This window comes from Scardinius erythrophthalmus (assembly GCF_964197995.2).
Source record: "Scardinius erythrophthalmus genome assembly, chromosome: 4".
In the NCBI taxonomy this organism is placed as follows: domain Eukaryota; kingdom Metazoa; phylum Chordata; class Actinopteri; order Cypriniformes; family Leuciscidae; genus Scardinius; species Scardinius erythrophthalmus.
Genome location: NC_138224.1, coordinates 29,006,585 through 29,026,886, shown reverse-complemented (window position 1 = coordinate 29,026,886; position 20,302 = coordinate 29,006,585).

Below are 20,302 nucleotides of genomic sequence, written 5' to 3'. Positions count from 1 at the left end.
CAGCAAGATAACCTTTTAAACATCATGTAATATAATTTTATTCTTATTGCAAGTCTTTTTTCCCCACTGACAAGTGATGTAAAGCTAACGTCACGGTTAACTCACTCTCGCCTTTGTTCTAATTTGAGACACAACTTTAATAAAATTCACCAGTTTTGAACTTCTTCAGAGAAAATGACAGACAATTTATTTAAAAGAAGACAATTAACAAATGAGGAAATTGTGGAAATTGTTTTAAATGCTGATGAGGAGAATTTTGGGGTGACAGCGATGAGGACCTTCCCCCAAACCTTGAAGCTCTTGACAGCATTGAAGGTGAATAGACTTCATCCACAACACCAGTCCATGTTTTACCCATGTCAAATAAGGCATATGAGGTAAACTCGTCATCATGGAAGGTAACCAACCTTTTTAATCCTCCTAGCCCACACAATTTTGACAATCGACTGTGTGGTGTGCAAAATCCCCCAGTGAGGTCAATTGTTTTAAATTGTTCCTCACAGAAGTCATCAGAGAAATGACTCTGACTTGCAAGAAAGAGAAATGAAAGGAAAACTGGTTAAATGGGTTCCAACAAATATCCCTGAAATGTACACATTTTTAGTGTCAGTTCTCCTAATGGGGGTGATCAAAAAAGTGATTACTGGAGCACAGACCCCATGCTCTTGACAGCATTTGTCTGCTCTGAGCGAGCATGTTTGTTTAATATTGCATTTGTGCTCTAGAACCAGGCATTCATTTTTGTGTGGAAATTTTCAGATACTTAAAGTGTGACAAAATCTCATGCCATTGATATGTGAGGAACCATGTTTTTTTGTTTAAGGAGAGTTAAAATGCAGGGTTTAACTGACCCCAAATACTTCACTTACTTTTACTTAACTTTTATGTAAACATCCTCTAAAAAGTGTGAAACAAGTGCAATTAAATGTGTGCAATTAATATTTAATGTTGACAGTATCTACAGTATTTTCTCACTTATTTTTACACCTCTTGTTTCTCACCTGCTGGTTTATATAAATACAAAAATATCAACGAGTTGTTTCATGCTGTACCCACATAGTGTATGATGAGTTGTTCTTATTATAAGCTTTTTAAAGTTTTATTCTTCTCTCAAGCTATACCCACCCTGCCTTTCCATTTACATTCTTGTAAATTTCACGGAAGTCGATTATTTCTTGCTTTGAACATTACTTGTGCCGTCTTCAATTTAACCATATCAATGAAAGATAGATAATCAATATATGTGACTTTAAGAATAATAAATTGGTCTGTTCCTGATATCCAACATTATAATGATTCTGATTGCTCTCTTTTGTAATGTGCATAATGACTGTAGACTGGTTTTGTAATTGTTTCCCAGATTTCCACACAGTAACTCAAATATGGTAGTATAAGTGTATTATACAGAATATGCATTGATTTATTATCCAGAATATATCTTGATTTATCAATATTGCTATGGTCTTTGCCAGTTTTACTTTAACGTGTTTTATGTGCGGTTTCCAGCAGATTTTTAATTAGACTGAACTCTATTAATATTTTTTTCAGATTGAATTACATTTGTATTTACACTGGTTCTTTGAATAATATTTTCATATTTTTTTCAAAATGTTCTAAGTAGAACATTTAACCACACCGACTCTTATATGCACTTCAATATTGATACTTGTATAACATTCTTTATGAACTCCTACACTATTTGTAATACATTTTTGTATTTTAATATTGGCCAAGATGTAGTCTCACTGTCTTTTATTAGTAGTTTTACATTTTCCCATCACATCATGGACAACAATAATTTAAATAGTTATTTCAATAAGAATTCTCCATTCGCGCTTTAGGATTACAGAACTTTTATTTTAGTTCGGAGATATGACGTCATAAGACCGCGCCGCGCTCCTGCCTCTGTTGTGATTCGGCTGAACAAAGGTTTGTAATTTTTAAACGTTTTAAAGTATTTAAATCAATGCTAGCTGTCCAGACAATTTTATACTTTTTGCAAGCGATTTAAAAATGATTAATTATTATTAAAAGTAACATTTGAATGATTTATCTACATTAATGTTCACCCACACATCAGTAACACAAAAGGTGTGTCTCATTTCGCTTCCTATATCGTCAATAAGTTAATTGTAAAAACGATTTATGTCAATGGCGTGTGGTGATGGAGAAATTGAGCTTTTGAAACCCCGAGTCAATCGAATCAAATGTTTAGCGAAATGATTCAGTGATTCGAATCGCCGCACGCTGATCAAAACCAATAAATACATAAGGCTTGTTACAATTGACATGCGCCTTTCCTCGCCTGAAATGTATGCGAGAGTAGGCGGCTGCAGTGAGGGGAGGAGTGAAAAAGGCGCAGGCAAGCCGGACAGTTCTCTCTTCTCGCAGTGGATCTGACACCTGTGAGATCAAAGATGGATATCGCGGGATTCACGCTCGTGCACAGTGTTGCTAAAAAAACTGGATGGAATTCAAGTTCTGTTGCTTTTATATGAAAATAAATAAAATGAACAAGACACCCAAAGTACTTGTTATTTAATTCCATTCCAAATACATGTTTATCAATATTTTTTTTTCTTTATACAGACATATGTGTTTTTATTTATTTAATTTTTTTTAGAAAAATGAAATTGCATAACCCAAAGAGATTGCACTGTCAGATAGTTTGGGAATATTCACACATAACATATAGGGGAGAGCGGGGCACAAAGTAACGCTTTTTGACTTTCTCAGTTTGTGTAAATCTACTTATGGTTTAGAGTATTTATTATTTCCCGCATTAGTTTCCCACATGTCTACTACAATTATGTGTTTTTGTTTTATTAATACAGTATATTCTTTTTTTCTTGATATACCTCGAAAGAATGGAAGTGAAATGTTACAACATGCCCCATAGGTGGGGTATATTGTAACATGTGTGGGGCACATTGTAACATGACCATATGCCAGCTTAAAATGTTATCTGATCTAATATAAAATATATATACAAAACAAACTAAATATTTTCTAAATAAAATACAATTAAAAAACTTTTTCATATAAAATAATGGCAATTTTTAATAATTAAATATAAACTAATTTTTGAGTTTTGACTATGAACACAGGAAAACACAGCTATACAACATAGTTCAAAACAATTAAATAATTAGTAATTTCTGAACATTGACTCTCAGTCTTTATTCACCTTTTTCTCACGTTTTCTCAATAAAAATTAATAAAAGTATAGAATATAATAGTATATTTTTAATAGGGGCACATTGTAACGCAGTGTTACAACATGCCCCCGCCTGCACAGCTGGGATTTAAACCCTGCTAGTGTCTTCTGCTAGTTAGCGAAGCATTTACTAACTATCTCAACTGTTAAATAACATCTTGGAGACTAAAATAATATCAGATTTGTCTTATTTTAAATAAACACAAAAAAATAGCGATGAAAAATTAACTTAAGAAATTTACTTTTGCTATGGTTTAATAAATGTCTATGGATATCTTCCAAATAAAATAATTTTGGCGAAATTTTTTTTTCTATATAGATATGGCAACTAGTAAATACACAAAGTTTCGTCATCCAAGCATGTGCGGAAGTATTTAAAACAAGCGTGTTACAACTAGCCCCGCGTTAGGTTGTGCCCCACGCTCCCCTACACATAAAACATAATATTAGAGTTTTAAAATCAAACATTTTAAAAGAGAACAATACATCACAGTTGTTTAAACCAATGAGCATTAAGCTGTGTCATCAGCAAGTCGTTTCCCATCGTGCTTTTGACAGCGCAGTCAGTGGAGAGCAACTGCGCGCGACTGCAGAATCCGACACGTGCGCCTTGCGCTCGTGAGAGATTTTTGACATACGTCAGCATGACATCAGAGCAAGGCGGACCGCACTCAGACACATTTCTAACCGGCATGCATCTCGCGCTGATCACCGGTGATCGGTTCTGCGCAGATTTTGCTCATCTCAAACAAGCCTATAGACTCCCATCAGCCGCTTTGGACCGTTGCTGCGGTACGTCAACGAGTCCGCCATATTGATCAGGGCAAGACCGCTCTATAAACAACTACAAGTAAACGGGGAGCTGCGGCTTTTCTGGACAAAAAGCACAATAACGTTTAGATTTATCAACCGATTTCAGTGGTTTATGACCTGCGTGCAGTACGAGAAAGGTTTTGTCTCCAATTATTTTATATATATCAATTATATAATTTATTTATAGTTTTCCTCCTAACCTTATTCTTACAGTTTAACACACAGGTTTTTGTTTTATCATTCATACCTAAACAATAAATGTCTTTATACACATTTTATAATACAGGGAAAAATAAATAAAACGTGTCTCTTTATTTTGAATGAAAATTTAAAAATGTGTTAAAAATGTGTGAATGCAGCGGGAGTAATGGAGGTCACAGCTCTTGGAAATAAGCAGATTCTCAGTCTGTGTGTTTTTTCATAGCCTTGTACATTTAATTATCTATAAGCGTTTTACTGATTTTTAATGTCAGTAATATGTCAGTGTTATACAACTACGCCCGTTTCACACATACTCTGTTTGCAGTGCGTATGCGGTGCAGGAGCAGCACGCACTATAATGCTTTTACTTATGCTACGTTTGCAGTGCGCAACTGATCCATGGCTGTACCACAAACACATTTACTCACTATTTGTATTTCAAATCTAGAAGTTATCAGCAACTTTAATTTAAAAAAAGTTTTGTCACCAGTGCGATTCTCTTTGTACACATAATACACTCTTTAATTGACGTATTCAAGTTTAAACACAATTTAAACAACGTATTATTCAATGCATCACTTCTATACATAGATTATATATTAAGTTGCTCAAGCAATTGGTAACATATTTAACCATGTAGGCTACTTATTTTAAAATCACAAACATTTTAAATTAAAACTTAAAATTGACAAAAACAGCAGACTCATACTTTTTCTTTTGCATAATTTAAATCTGTATACAATCAATCTTACATGTCACAAAGAACTTGTTTCTCCACCTCCACGAATGAGACGAGTGTCGTTGATCACCTTGTTGAAGTAAATGTTGTTTTCTTTGCTTTACCCAGGTCTTAAAGTAAAAAGTTGACTGTGAAAAATAGAAGTATTTAAAGCTGCAGTCCGTTACTTTTTTGTGTTAAAAATTATCCAAAAAAAAACATAACCAGCCAGTGTTCAAAACTATCTGCCTGCCTTAGCTCGATTCAAATCGGTTAGATTTTAATAATGATTTTAATTTCAGTGGTACTGTTGGATTTAAAATCAAGTGTTCAAAACGGACGCAGAGACGGCTTTTTTTTTTTGCTAGACAAGTAAGACATTTCAATAGTTTAATTACGTTACAGTAGCACACTTATTTGCTTAATTTACGGAGTTTCCTTTGTTGTGCCTTTATCGTTTTGCTATTATGGTAAATATGAATTATTTTGTGCTAGCTATGAGAGGGAGCAATTCACCTCTACTCCAAGAAAATCAAATCCGCCTCCACCGTTGTCAAGTATTGGATCTGAATCAGATCGGGGTCATTATACGAAAACGTGCCATTTTGTGTCCCTCAGAAAAAAAAAGTTCTGTAAATCTTATTAAACCATAAAACAAATAAAATATTTAATAATTTAGTTTCCATAATATGTCTCATATTATAAGAATAAATTAATTTCTGTTTCTTTTGTTTTTAAAGGATTTTAATCACATTTTTGTGCAAAGCATCTTGCAGAAATGTTGAAAATGGCCTGTCCCTCAGTATGATTTTTCAACTTCTACTTGCTATCGAGGCCAAAAAAGTCAAAATATCATAAAAAAACATATACTTGTATAAAGCCTTAAGTGTCAGTTCATTAGTCATGAATGGATTTTATTCTTAACATGTGTCAAATTTTGAAAAAATACACAATTTAGTCGGGTCCCTAGGTTCTCGTCAACCCTGTTACTTTTTATGAAAACACCTCTTTAAAGATAATGGACTGTTCCAAAAGTTGCATCAGTTCCGGGAAGTGACATCATCTGCCTTTCATGATGTTGATGGTAGAAGACAAGTAAGTGTTATCTTCTTTTAATTAATTTTCTTTGAGTTTATGTAATGTCTGAAAGACAAGGACACGCTCACTGTGTCAGCCCTGTTACCAGAAAAGCATACGTTAAAAAGTTATTTGTACATATTTAAAAATGTACATATATAACAACATTTAAGCCTCTCATTAAGGCACATAATGTGGTGTCATTACCTATACCTCATGGCTAGTAATGGCCGCCAATAACATTTTTCGTCAACCCTGTTACCGTCAACCCTGTTATCATTCCAGGGTAACAGGGTTGACGAAAGTATGCTTTTGTGTGTCTTACCCATGTTGTATACCCAAGAAGGGTTAAATCAAGGGCAACTGGACTTTCATATTTGAAGATGTTTTGCCTTTCATCCAAGGGGTTTCTTCAGTTCTAAATGACTGATGGGGAGTGCCAGGTATTTAACCTCTGTGGGGTTGTCACCCCTGAGCCAACCCTTCTTGGATAACTATGACCTGGATGACTGAGAATTTTCACAGACGTACTTTTCTTAATAGTATTTACATAATATACAGTGGGGAGAACAAGTATTTGACACACTGCTGATTTTGCAGGTTTTCCCACTTACAAAGCGTGTAGAAGTCTGTCATTTTTTTCATAGGTACTCTTCAACTGTGAGAGACAGAATCTAAAACAAAAATCCGGAAAATAACATTGTATGATTTTTAAGTAATTCATTTGCATTTTATTGCATGACATAAGTATTTGATACATCAGAAAAGCAGAACTTAATATTTGGTACAGTAGCCTTTGTTTGCAATTACAGAGATCAAACATTTCCTGTAGCTCTTGACCAGGTTTGCACACTCTGCAGGATTTTGGCCCACTCCTCCATACAGACCTTCTCCAGATCCTTCAGGTTTCGGGGCTGTCGCTGGGCAATACGGACTTTCAGCTCCCTCCAAAGATTTTCTATTGGGTTCAGGTCTGGAGACTGGCTAGGCCACTACAGGACCTTGAGATGCTTCTTACGGAGCCACTCCTTAAGCCTAGTTCACACTACATGATTTTAAAACGTCGGGCTGAACTGTGCGGTTCACACTACATGACTTGCTCTCTGTGAAATCAGGAGTGTTCAAGTTGTTGAGCTGTTCACACCACACAACACAACGTGATTGATCCACAACAGGAGGTAACGCACTACACGAGTTGACAACAACTCTGTCACCCAACGATTCTATCTTGTCTACAAACCACGTTTTGTCACGAAAAATCACGCGATAAAACGAACCGGAAATAATGCAAAACAGCGCGCGCGTCACTACCCAGCGAAGACAAAAAAGAACACAACACGCGAATATGACGTCAGACAGACAATAGTGCTGCAAACTGTTTGCGCGATGATTTGCTCTGAAAAAAAAAAAACGCAAAAAAAATAAAAATAAGATAGTATGGGCGAAAGAGTGGATCTGCATACGCGAACAGCAGGGATTGTCTGTGCTACAGAAAGAGTTGGAGGTGAGTAGGAGGTGAGTAGGCTACAGCATGTTTATATCGGAGATGTAGCTACATGCTTATGTTTGGCTGATGGCCCGCGTATTTACTTTTTTACAGTCTATGGTATTTACCCGGTGACCTCAACCCATGCCTTGCTCTGACTGGCTGTAGCTCATGACATCACATGAGATTGAGTCGTGCGACAGCTCCGGATATCTAGCATGCTAGATATTTTTCTGGGCTCTGCGAGGCGTCTGCGAGCGTCTTTGATGCGTTGTTGGCTCTTTCATACTAACAGATTGGCGAACGTTCATCGCTCGCTAATCCCCCGCAATTTGCACGCGATAACACCCTGACCTGTCGGCGAGCTCAACGATTTGCAAATCGGGCTTAAAATCATGTAGTGTGAACTAGGCTTTAGTTGCCCTGGCTGTGTGTTTCGGGTCGTTGTCATGCTGGAAGACCCAGCCACGACCCATCTTCAATGCTCTTACTGAGGGAAGGAGGTTGTTGGACAACATCCATGGCCCCATCCATCCTCCCCTCAATACGGTGCAGTAGTCCTGTCTCCTTTGCAGAAAAGCATCCCCAAAGATTGATGTTTCCACCTCCATGCTTCACGGTTGGGATGGTGATCTTGGGGTTGTACTCATCCTTCTTTTTCCAAACACGGCGAGTGGAGTTTAGCTCTATTTTTGTCTTATCAGACCACATGACCTTCTCCCATTCCTCCTCTGGGTAATCCAGATAGTCATTGGCAAACTTCAGACGGGCCTGGACATGCACTGGCTTGAGCAGGGGGACCTTGCGTGCACTGCAGGATTTTAATCCATGACGGCGTAGTGTGTTACTAATGGTTTTCTTTGAGACTGTGGTCCCAGCTCTCTTCAGGTCATTGACCAGGTCCTGTCGTGTAGTTCTGGGCTGATCCCTCACCTTCCTCATGAACATTGATGCCCCACGAGGTGAGATCTTGCATAGTGCCCCAGACCGAGGGAGATTGACCGTCATCTTGAACTTCTTCCAATTTCTAATAATTGCGCCAACAGTTGTTGCCTTCTCACCAAGCTGTTTGCCTATTGTCCTGTAGCCCATCCCAGCCTTGTGCAGGTCTACAGTTTTATCCCTGATGTCCTTACACAGCTCTCTGGTCTTGGCCATTGTGGAGAGGTTGGAGTCTGTTTGATTGAGTGTGTGGACCAGGCGCGTAGCCAGTAATGGGCCAGGGCGGCACTGGCCCACCCACATAACTCACTGGCCCGCCCAGGCAAGTTTGATCAAAATACATTTTTAGTTTATTTTTATTATTCAAATGTATTTAAGAAAATATATAAATATAAACCTGATTTATTGTTGACTGGTGTGTGTGTTTAATTCTGTTTCCGAATAAAATGCGTGAAAGCCTCCCTCCGGAACGTAATTGGTTGCTATGGTTGCTAGGGGTTCCGAGTCAGTCCGACAGGCAGACTCTCTAGGCGGCGGGCTCTGGCGGCATTTAGTTCTTTGAAAAATAACTCTGTGACTCTTTGGACTATGATGAGATCATTTCTGTTTTTAATACTAAACCCAGGCACTTGCATCTTGTTTTGTAGAATGAAAACAACAAAGGTAGGCCAGTTGTTTAACTAATTTCCTTAATTTTTGCCCGTGAAGTGATTTAAGGCGAGACACGGCAAAAACATCTGGGTTTTTTTTCACTGGTCAATTTTAAGATTTTGGGCTATTTGTCTTCTTCAATGCTTTATTTCAGACTTGTGGTGAAAAAAAAAATCCAAAATACACATTTAGGTCTTTATTTTACTACATTTTGTCTATTTGCGTCTGTATATTTCTCCTAAATTCAACAAAAGTTGGCGTTGTTAATCAATATGCTGCACCGCGATCGCTTTCTACACCTGTCATAACACAAACACCGTTGAAAAGTTCTCTACTTTCTCCTGTACACAATGCTGTCGGATCCAAATATGGTAATTTCCTTTAATCAGCAACCAATCGTGAAAGTACAATGGGGCATTTAACTCTAAAAGCGAAATCTCATTGGCTGATGTCAATTTCTGACAATATGATTCGTTCAGATGCATCACGTGACGTGCTCTGACATTTTGATGTGTGTTTTTGACTGTTTTTGACTGGGGTTCTGTTCAGTTGTTGGCCATAAATGCTGTGTTATAAGTTTTGATGTGTTTTAGGTGGTTTGTATTGTTGTTGCTGATGATTTGATAAGATATTGTGTCTGTAAATAGTTGTTTCTGCTAAAAAATATGATTTTTTACATTACAAATCTTTAAATGCTGTTTTCTCAAAATTAGTTGTTTGTCATTCTCCAGAATAACTGAGGAAGTTTTATGGTAATATCTATTATTTTAAAATGTTACCCTATTCACCTGTCTCGCCTTAAGTTACTGGTGTGTTGTGTACTGTATAGCTGAATGCCTTATAGGCTAGCCTACTGTACATTGTTTAGTTTAAATTAGTTGCAATTTTTTTGGCACAAAAGCTTAATTTCCACCAGGCTGATTGCATTGTATATGGTTGATTTAACAGAAATTGGGGAGTGTGTTGTTATTCATTTCAAACCGTGCTTATTAATATATTATTACTATTTACTTATTAATTATTATTTAAGTAATTTTTTTTCTAGGAAAAACTATTGGCCCACTCACTTTTTCACTGGCCCGCCCAAAATACAATTTCTGCCTACGCCACTGGTGTGGACAGGTGTCTTTTATACAGGTAACGAGTTCAAACAGGTGCAGTTAATACAGGTAATGAGTGGAGAATGAGTGGCTTCTTAAAAAAAAACTAACAGGTCTGTGAGACCCGGAATTCTTACTGGTTGGTAGGTGATCAAATACTTATGTCATGCAATAAAATGCAAATTAATTATTTAAAATCATAGAATGTGATTTTCTGGATTTTTGTTTTAGATTCCATCTCTCACAGTTGAAGTGTGCCTATGATATAAATTACAGACTTCTACATGCTTTGTAAGTGGGAAAGGTCAAAGAAGGAGAGAGTTTTTTATACTTTTTTATAGTGGCCTTTAGTAAGTGATCGTTTGTGTTTTTTGCTTATTCTGTTAAGGCCAAACATGTTCAATTGGTCATTTAATTGCAATGTAATGTTAATGTTTTAATAAAACAATTGGTTTACATTTACATCCGCAAAATCATCATCATTTTTCATACTTTTTATTGACCCTTAAAGTGAAATTTTTCCTGACGTAAGATGTTTATATTATGTTATATTATAACACGTTTATGCATAACAGTGATTCCGTTCATACACCATTTATTTCATAGCACTATGATTGTTATTTGTTTGTACAAAATAACTGCTCTTTTATGATTTGCACGGTTTGACATGATATGATAAGCGATCGTTAGATTTAATCATTTATATGCCGGCATCGATGCCGGGTTGGGGAACTAGTAACATTGCCGTGTTCAGTTCCGGAATGCGCGCTGTGTGAACAAAAGCCGTAATAATGCCGTGTCGTAGTGATGATGCTGAAGCCGTGATCGTTCGCCAGCTAGTGAAACGGTACGTAATGCGCAAGTTTATGATCGAATCAGAGAAAAAAGTGCCCAAGCGTGGTTTCTCACATCGATGTCATGTGTCCTTACGGGATTTTTACTTGTTGTGTGTGAACGCACTCTCTGATTTCGGAAAATCACTGGCAGTGTGAATGAACCAAAATCAAACGAACCCGGGTCAAATCCCAGGTCACTTTATCCGTGTATTTTCCAGAATCTCTGTGAGAAAGGGGCTTTAGAAATGCAGAGAACAGTCTTTTTCCAGCCTTCCTTGAGGTTTGTGATGTCCTGGTTCCACTGGCTAAAATGGGGGAAATAAATAAATGAGCCACGATTAGATGACAAGCAATCAAAACACCTCACTCTTTGGAGAGATGAGTCGGTTTAGCTCTATCTGTAATTCTGTCCTGACAGTCATCTGATCACTGGATTGCACTGAAGACTTGCCATTTACATTAGTTCATAATATAAACAATAAAATAAGCTCAGACTTCATTAGAATTGTGTGAACATTATATTATCGCTTATAAAGTCTAATTTTTCATAACTAAATAGCGTTATTGCTAGCTATTATTAGTTTGACTTTGGTTGCCAACTAGCTGTCATCATAATGTTATAACGAAAGAATACATCAAAACAACTGTTCAGTCTGACCTGTGAAAGCTAATTCCCCGAGATCTGGTTTGGATCGTACGACGGTTTGTAAAACCTCAAAATAGTCAGGCACCTTTTCTTCAGTCTACTTATGAGAGTTACGACAAGTTGCCCGGCAAATATGGCGGCACCGTTGACGTACGATCCAGCAGCCAATGGGGAGTCTATATATTTATTATGTCTATGGTCAAAAAAGTGTTGATGCAAGGAGAACATAAACATGTAATGACAACTTCAACAAACCAATTTGTATGAAAGTCTCTAGAATCTACAAGCCAGTAAATACCACATGTAAATACTAAATGCCTTAATATTAAGTATCTGTATAGTGTGTGTTCTTTTATTAACATCATTTTTTATTAAGTTATTTTTTATTATATGTCCAATCAGGTGATTTAAGTCCATTAACTCTCACTCTGACTGACTCTCTTAACACTGAACTACTGAACTAGAGCTGATTGAGACGCACCCAGAGATTTAGTTTGGATTTATTTTTCCTTTCTGTTAATTATTCTCATCTTATTGTCTAAACACACAGAAAAACTGAGACACTATTGTGAATAGTGACACACTATTATAAAGATGGCGTTTATTAAAGAGGAGAGTGAAGACCTGAAGATTGAAGAAACATTCAGTGTGAAACAAGAAGATACTAAGGAACAAACAGGTTGGTTTCATTCTCAAAGTTTAACTCAGTCATTTGATCCTTATTAAAATGTATACAGACACTACAGAAATTAATGATATTTTTGAAGAATGTCGTATTAGTGTGTAACATTAAACCCAATACCTGAACTGGAACAAGGAAAACCAATTATGCCTATCACTAAATTATGCAACATTAACAAAGCATGGACGTTACAGTAACTAAAATCCAGAGGGTCAAAACATTTTACACATTACCATAATAAATATATTAACCCCTTAACGCCGACTGTCGCAAATTCGCATCAAACCCCTTCCATTCAGACTGCAGGCGAGATAGCGTGTGTATTCCCCCAATGCCTGTTTGTGCACATTCGATACATACCTAGGAACCTTTTGCACTCACTGGCATGGTTGCCAGGGTAGCGGTGTTTTCCAGTTTTGGTTGCCAGGGTAGTCGCGGTTTGCATTTTTTTTGGGCTACATTTATAATGTACTGTGGCCGAAAAAAAAAAAAAAATGTAGACAAAGATAAAATTAAAAGGGAACCTTTTATTAGTGGGTGTTGATCCCGGGAATGAATACTTGGCAACAACCGCTGCTGCTCGCGAGTAAGCGCGTCACATGTGCTTTTGACTCAACATCACAAATCAAGCATCATCACGTCACTCACATGAGAGCGTTGTAGAAGCGTCGGTTCGGTTGTCCGTGGATGAACAAGCAGCATTCTAAAATGTCAGGTAAATGGGGAAAGAATGGAAAGAAGTATTGCAAAGAATGGGAGACAGAGAAAGGATTAAAGGAGTGGATTCGAAGTGTTCCAAATGATGATAGAAAAGCGTTCTGCAAATATAAAAGTAAGAGCTCACCATGGTGAGAATTCTTTGCTAAATATAATGAGGATTCAAGCTTACATGCAATGAAACATATGCTGCCATGAATTTAAACCATCACCACGGATGCTTTCTCTCTTTACTGCTGAAATCTATTCAGCACCACCTGAGAAGGGTGGGGAGGAGAGCACAAATGTCTAAAATAAAACAGCTCTGAGATTGTATATAGTTCTGTTCAAAGCTTTAATCAAAATGAGGCTGCACAGTTAGACCATCTAAGAAGAAAATGTTGTGAAAAGTTCTGGAAAAAGAGAAGACAAACAACAGCAAAAACAAAGGGACAAGTGTTCAAGTTCACCCAGTAAGCATTTTGGTAATAATATTGATAAAATCCAGTGTATGTTAATTTAGTTTAACAGTAAACTTGTGTGTAAACAGAACAACCTCAGATCTGGAGAGAAAAGCATCAGAGAGAAGTGCTGAGAAGAGAAAAAGTACGCACTTTTTCTAGGAGTAGGAGGGTCAGAAAATATCAGAGAGGAAATGTTCTTATTTGACCTTTATTGTATGAGATTGTGTATAAAAAAAAAAAAAACACAGTGTGTGATTTTAAGAATTTGGGTAAGACAAAAGGCCAAACCTTTAAACTTAAACTTATATATATACATTTATTTTAAGTCCCTTTGTGGGAATCCAGCCGTTGTCTAATCTGATTGGACACTGGAAAATTGGGCTAATTTTCATTCCATTTGGGCGGGTTTTGAGTTGTCATTGGGCTGGAAATATTTCTGGGACCTGGCAACCCTTCTCGTAGGACCATACGGAGTGGGAACTACATCCGGTTCACGGAAGCTAATATTTTGGTTAGCAAAATCCGCATACCAAGGATTTGTACCACATCCGCACATTTACCAATAAATGTGGAGAAATTGCCCAAAATGAGGTAAGTTGTGCTAAGATAAAAATATCTAACAGCTTATTGATTGCTTCTATAGCTCTTCTATAGCTATGTTATTCAAATAGACTTAATGTGACGAATATTTTTTACGTACTTTGTAGATTTCCATTTGTAGCGAATTCGCGACATTCATCCATAACGGCTGGATTCGGCTATAATGGCTACCTATAATAATGCTGTATTTAGATGGCTTTCAGCACTCACATGCATTTTATTTAGGCAGATTATTTCTATAATCACTACAAAAATAGCATGTTAGGATATAAAAGCAATTCCTGACCTTTGTTTTAACACAGAACATAATGAATGCAACAACGTTCTATGGGAAGCGACCAGGCGAACTTAAAATCAGGATTCCATCAGTAGAAAGTGACGACAGCTGTCTCAGTGACAGTGGAGAGTGATGAAGACTACACTCCTACACCAGGTGATGAAAGCAGCGATGAAAGCAGCGATGGTGAGAGTACTGACAACAGCAACAATGATGAAGACTCCGATGGAAATCGTGATGTACATCCTAGCACCAGTGCTACTGCTGCAAGAGGGAAATCAGCTACCACTACAAAAAGAAAAAGACAAAAGGTAGTATGGAAGACAGTGAAGCAAAATAAGTCTGCAAAAGACATTCCAATTTGGCAAGGTGCTCTTCCAGATGCTGATGCAATCAGATTGCCTACTATTGTGGAACAAAGCAGTATTTATTGCACACAACAAAATCCAAATGGTGCCCTCAAATTGGATCAGAATGAACTGGAGCAGTTTATTGGCACTGTAGTGTACATGAGTGTTTTCCGTTTACCGAGGTCAAGAATGTACTGGTCCAGTGCATGTCGAGTACCGCATGTTGCTGATGTGATGTCCCGAGACAGATGGGAAGAAATAAAACATTTCATTCATTTCAATGACAACATGGCACCCAACAACAGTGATAGACTTTTCAAAGTCAGGTCACTTATTGATTCACTCCTCCCCAAATTTCAGGCTCTCCCTCAAGACCAAATGTTGTCTATTAATGAACAAATGGTGCCATTCAAAGGAAAAGAAAAAGGTCTCAAGCAATATATCCCCAATAAGACATAGAAATATGGATACAAGATCTTTGTGCTTTGTGACACAAAAGGCCTGGTGCATTAATTTGACATCTTTGCAGGGAAAATTGAGCCTGTACCAGGACTACCAGACAGTGGGGCAAGTGGAAACATTGTGCTAAAGCTTGCACAAGTTATCCATGGTGATGTCAATCATCTGGTGTACTTTGACAACTGGTTTTCCTCCTTGGATTTGTTTGTTGCTCTTGCAAACAATGGGATACCAGCTCTTGGGACTGTACGGCAGTGTCGCCTGTGAGGGTGCAGTTTCAGTGCAGACATAGAAATGAAGAAGAAGGGAAGAGGCACATTTGAAGAGCAACAGATTGTTGTTGACAATGTGGAAATAAGAGCAGTCAAATGGTTTGACAAAAGAGGGGTGATCGTTGCAAGCACTTTTGCCAGTGCACAGCCTGTTTCCAACATTGAAAGATGGGATAAAAATCTGAAACAGAAAGTGACTGTGGAATGCCCAAGCATCATCAGCCTGTACAACAAGTTCATGGGCGGCGTTAATGCACTGATTGCACATTACCGCATCCACATAAGGTCAAATAAGTACTACCATAGACTCTTTTTTCACTTTGTGGACATGGTCATTGTCAACAGCTGGTTGTTGTATCGGCGGGATTGTGAGTCACTGACAGTCCTGAGAAAGAAGCAGAAGGATTTGCTTGCTTTCAGAACATCTATTGCGCAGGCACTCTGCATGCAAGGCAAGGATCTGTCAAAGAAGAAGAGGGGGCGGCCTTCATTGGATGTTGAAAGGGAGTTTGAGAAGAAGAAACATTGAGGTCCAGCTACGGTTATGCCAACAGGAAGTCCGTTCAGATGCTGTGGGTCACTGGCCAGTGATTGAAAGTGAGCGACAACGCTGAAAACTCCCACACTGCAAGGGCCAGACTGTAATCAAATGTGCAAAGTGCACCATTCACCTGTGCCTCAACAAAAACAAGGACTGCTTTCGTGAATTCCACAAGAAAGACTGTTTTATGCAAAGACACTTCAAGTGACATGGTCACTTTCCACATGACCCAGTTTCACATGACAGATGAAAAGTTCAGTAATTGTTTGTATCCTGAGAACTTTGAAATCTAAAAGCAGGCCAGTAAAGTTTGAGAAACCCTGCCCGAGTGACTCATGCATACACTAACTGTTTCATGTATCTGCTAAACAATTCAATCTCACAAATAAACACATTAGGCAATCTGAACTTGCACATTAGGCAACACTTTAAATCATCCACCCCCTCTCCAGAGCTGTTAATTTACATATTATAGTGTGTTTTTTTGTTCACTTATGCACTGGAGAAACAAGGAAAGAGTTAAACAGAGTGTAACATGGAATGTATAAAAACTACTGTCAATGTTAGGGAGTAGGAGAGTGTTTTGTTTCTTGCTGTTGTCAAGATTCATTAATATGCAATTAAAGTTTTGAAGTTCAAAACAACTTTGTGACATGAATAAAATCTACATACCTGAGATGGGAAAATGTGTTTTATTAATTTTACCATTTTGTAAAAAATATTTACCATAAATGCCTGTTGTCGCTAATTTGCATCATACCTAAATTTATATCTATTCTATATGCTATAGACAAATTAACAATCTCAACTTCATTTAGCATCAGCTTGGAGCCAGAAACACACATAATACATTTTTTTTATATAATTGTAAATAAATTCAGGCGTCAAGGGGTTAACATACCTGAACATAATAGCAATATTCGATGACTCAAACCATAAGCCATTCTTTTTTTTCTACTCCTCTCAAAAGAGCTCACTATACAACTAGTGTCCTGTAAAAAAAAATAAAAAAAACTTACCTGTCCTAGAAGAAAATAAATTTTTTCCAGGCAGTTTGATTGAAAACCTGGAGCCATCAATATTTAACATTGACATAATACTTATTAGGAAATATTTGGGTGGTAGTGGGAGATTCAACTATAAATGTTGTTAACACTTAACAATAAGGTTCATTAGTTAGCAATAGTTAACTTCATTAATTGGGACAAACTAATAATGAACTGCACTTATACAGCATTTATTAATCTTTGTTAATGTTAATTTCAACATTTACTAATACATTATTAAAATCTTGTAAACATTAGTTAATGCACTGTGAACTAACATGAACAAACAATGAACAGCTGTATTTTTATTAGCTAGTATTAAAAATGAACTGATACAGTAACAAATGTATTGCTCATGGTTAGTTCATGTTAGTTAATACATTAACTAATATGAACCTTATTGTAAAGTGTTACCTAAATGTTTATTTAGAAAGAAATGCAATGAATGCTATTTTTTCGCCTTTTGTGCGATGATGCACATGGAAGATAATAATATTTAGATCCTTGCTTACAAAACATTTGTACATTTGTATTTTTTACAAGGTTTGGTGAGCAAATATAACAGCTAGTTATTTTATAACAAACTAGCAATAGATGTCTTAAAACTGTTTAAATATTTGTAGTTAAGCATTGTAGTTGTAGTTAAACAAATGTTTTCTGTAAACTGTAGACTAATTTAAAGGGCATATTGCAGTTTTTTATATATTTTTTTATTAATATATAACATACATTATATGAAAATACCATATGAGAAATTAATGCCAGATTTAAAATAGTTTTGCAAGACATAAGGACACAAATTTTGTAGAAAATGCGACAGTTTCCGTGTTGAAAAAATGCTTCTTCTTTTTTCATCATTACGTCATATTACGTCACGAGAGGGAGTCGTTTGCCGGGCTCTGCGTTTGCTTAGTGCAGAGTACGTTGGTATTCAGTTGGAGCGGTCGTGTTTTCGGTGATTATTGTATTTCAATTAATCATCGTCATGGTAAATCATTGTCAATTATGGCCTGTCAGGACAAACAAGAACAAAGACGGTGCCTGGGTGCGTTAAGTGCAGGGTAAGAGACGCACCCGGTGAGAGGGATCAACACCCACACTTTTTCTGCAGTTTTTCTGCAGTTTTGCACAAACGCCTTACTACAGTCGCTCCTCCGTTTCTCTGGCCGCTCTGTGTCTGCGCTCGCTGCGGCTGCCTCCTCTCCCCCTCCCTCTTAAACATCACACCGGCTTAGAGTAATACTGAATACTTTTGTGGATACTTACCTGTTGTGTTTGTTTGTACCTGTTGAGGAGAAAAAAGTGAGAAATTATGACATTGTTTGCATACCTGTTGAAGAACTATGAAAGAAAAGTGTATATTATTTTAATGTTTAAAACAGTAAATTGTTACATTATTTATACCACCAGAAAACAATCTTTGTGTGGCCGTTTTTTTAATTTTTTTTATATATCCCCTTTTCAGGGTGCAAGTAAGCAAAATTCACAGTCCTGTCCAGGGCCGGAGTGGGGCCACTTTTCAGCCCGGGAGTTTCAGGCCCAAGACCGGCCCACTTTTTCCATGGTGGAATCTACTGTCTATGGGTGGAATTCCAAATTAGCACTTTTTCTAAATTGGATAAATGAAGCAACAGTTCAGCTCTTAGCCTACTATTGTGTAGTTTGTATTAATACCATGGGTTAACAAATAATGTAAAGGTTAAATAATAATTCACTTAGACTTTATAAGAAGCAATTGTGACTTTATTTCACACAATTCTGACTTTATATTTCGCAATTCTGACTTTATAAAGTCTATTGCGACTTTATATCACAATTCTGACTCTATATCTTGCAGTACTGACTTTATAAGCAACTGCAACTTTATTTCACGCAGTTCTGACTTTATATCTTGCAATTCTGACTTTATAAGAAGCAATTGCGACTTTATTTCACACAATTCTGACTTTATATCTCGCAATTCTGACTTTATAACACACAATTGCGACTTTATATCACACAGTTCTGACTATATATCTTGCAGTTCTGATTTTATAAGCAATTGCGACTTTATTTCACGCAGTTCTGACTTTATATCTTGCAATTCTGACTTTATAAGAAGCAATTGCGACTTTATTTCACGCAATTCTGAATTTATATCTCGCAATTCTGAGAAAAAAAGTCAGAATTGCGAGATGTAAACTCGCAATTGAGAGATAAAAAGTCGCAATTATCTTTTAAAATGTTTTATTCTGTGGCGGAAACAAAGCTTCCATACCTCCTGGCCTCTTCCTCCCATCCATCCTCCCTGTCGTGTACCGTTACGGTAGGGCCGGCCCAGCTTTCGGTAGGCACCTGCGGGGCCGTGGTAGCCTACCTGAGAAAACGTTTTGGAAAAGACGGACTAACCCAACCAACTCTATCAGAGGGGAGGGGAGAACTCCCTCACATGGTACAACCCATGCAGAGGCTGCGCGCTGCGGTGTCAGAGTGCGAAACGTGTGTAGCCTATGTAATTAACGTGACATTGAAATGTGAAAAAAAAAAAAAAAAAAATCCTCGACCGGCCCAAAAGTGAAGCGGCCCACCGGGAATTCTCCCGATTCTCCCGATTACCCACTCCGGGCCTGGTCCTGTCAGACCCATGTCACTATCAAGCTTACCACTGTTTTTTTGTCACGCAGTATCATTAAGATGCAGAAAAGAAAGAGGCAGGAGAAGATTGACACCTTTTTCAAGAGAAATCCTGAAAGTGAAGTTGAAAGCTGAAAAATGTTGACATTAAATAACAGTAGCCTATTACCATTAGATATTGTTTGCATTTATTTCATGATATTACTTTACAGTATTCACTGAGGTTTGCTAGTGCCACAGCTGTAACTGTTTGACCCTATTCCTTTACCACTGCACCCTTGTTTAGGAGAGGAAGTTGCTGGAGGCATCAGTTTCAGAGAGAGCACAGGAAGGTTCACAGGTGAGCAATGAAATTAATGTTACAGTTTGTGAAAGAGGTCTATGAAGGAAGAGAGGCCATGTGTGTGTGTTTGTGTCATGGGTGGTGCTTATTTCCATCCCAGGTGCACGCGTGTGTTTATATCAAATTCACAATTTCATTTCAAACGTTTTGATTAGGGTGTATGTGGCCAGGAGTGAGGAAGACAGAGATGAAGAGGGAGGAAAAGGCAGACAAGAAGCAGGCAGACCAGAAGCAGGCAGACCAGAAGCAGGCAGACAAGAAGAACAGAGTGA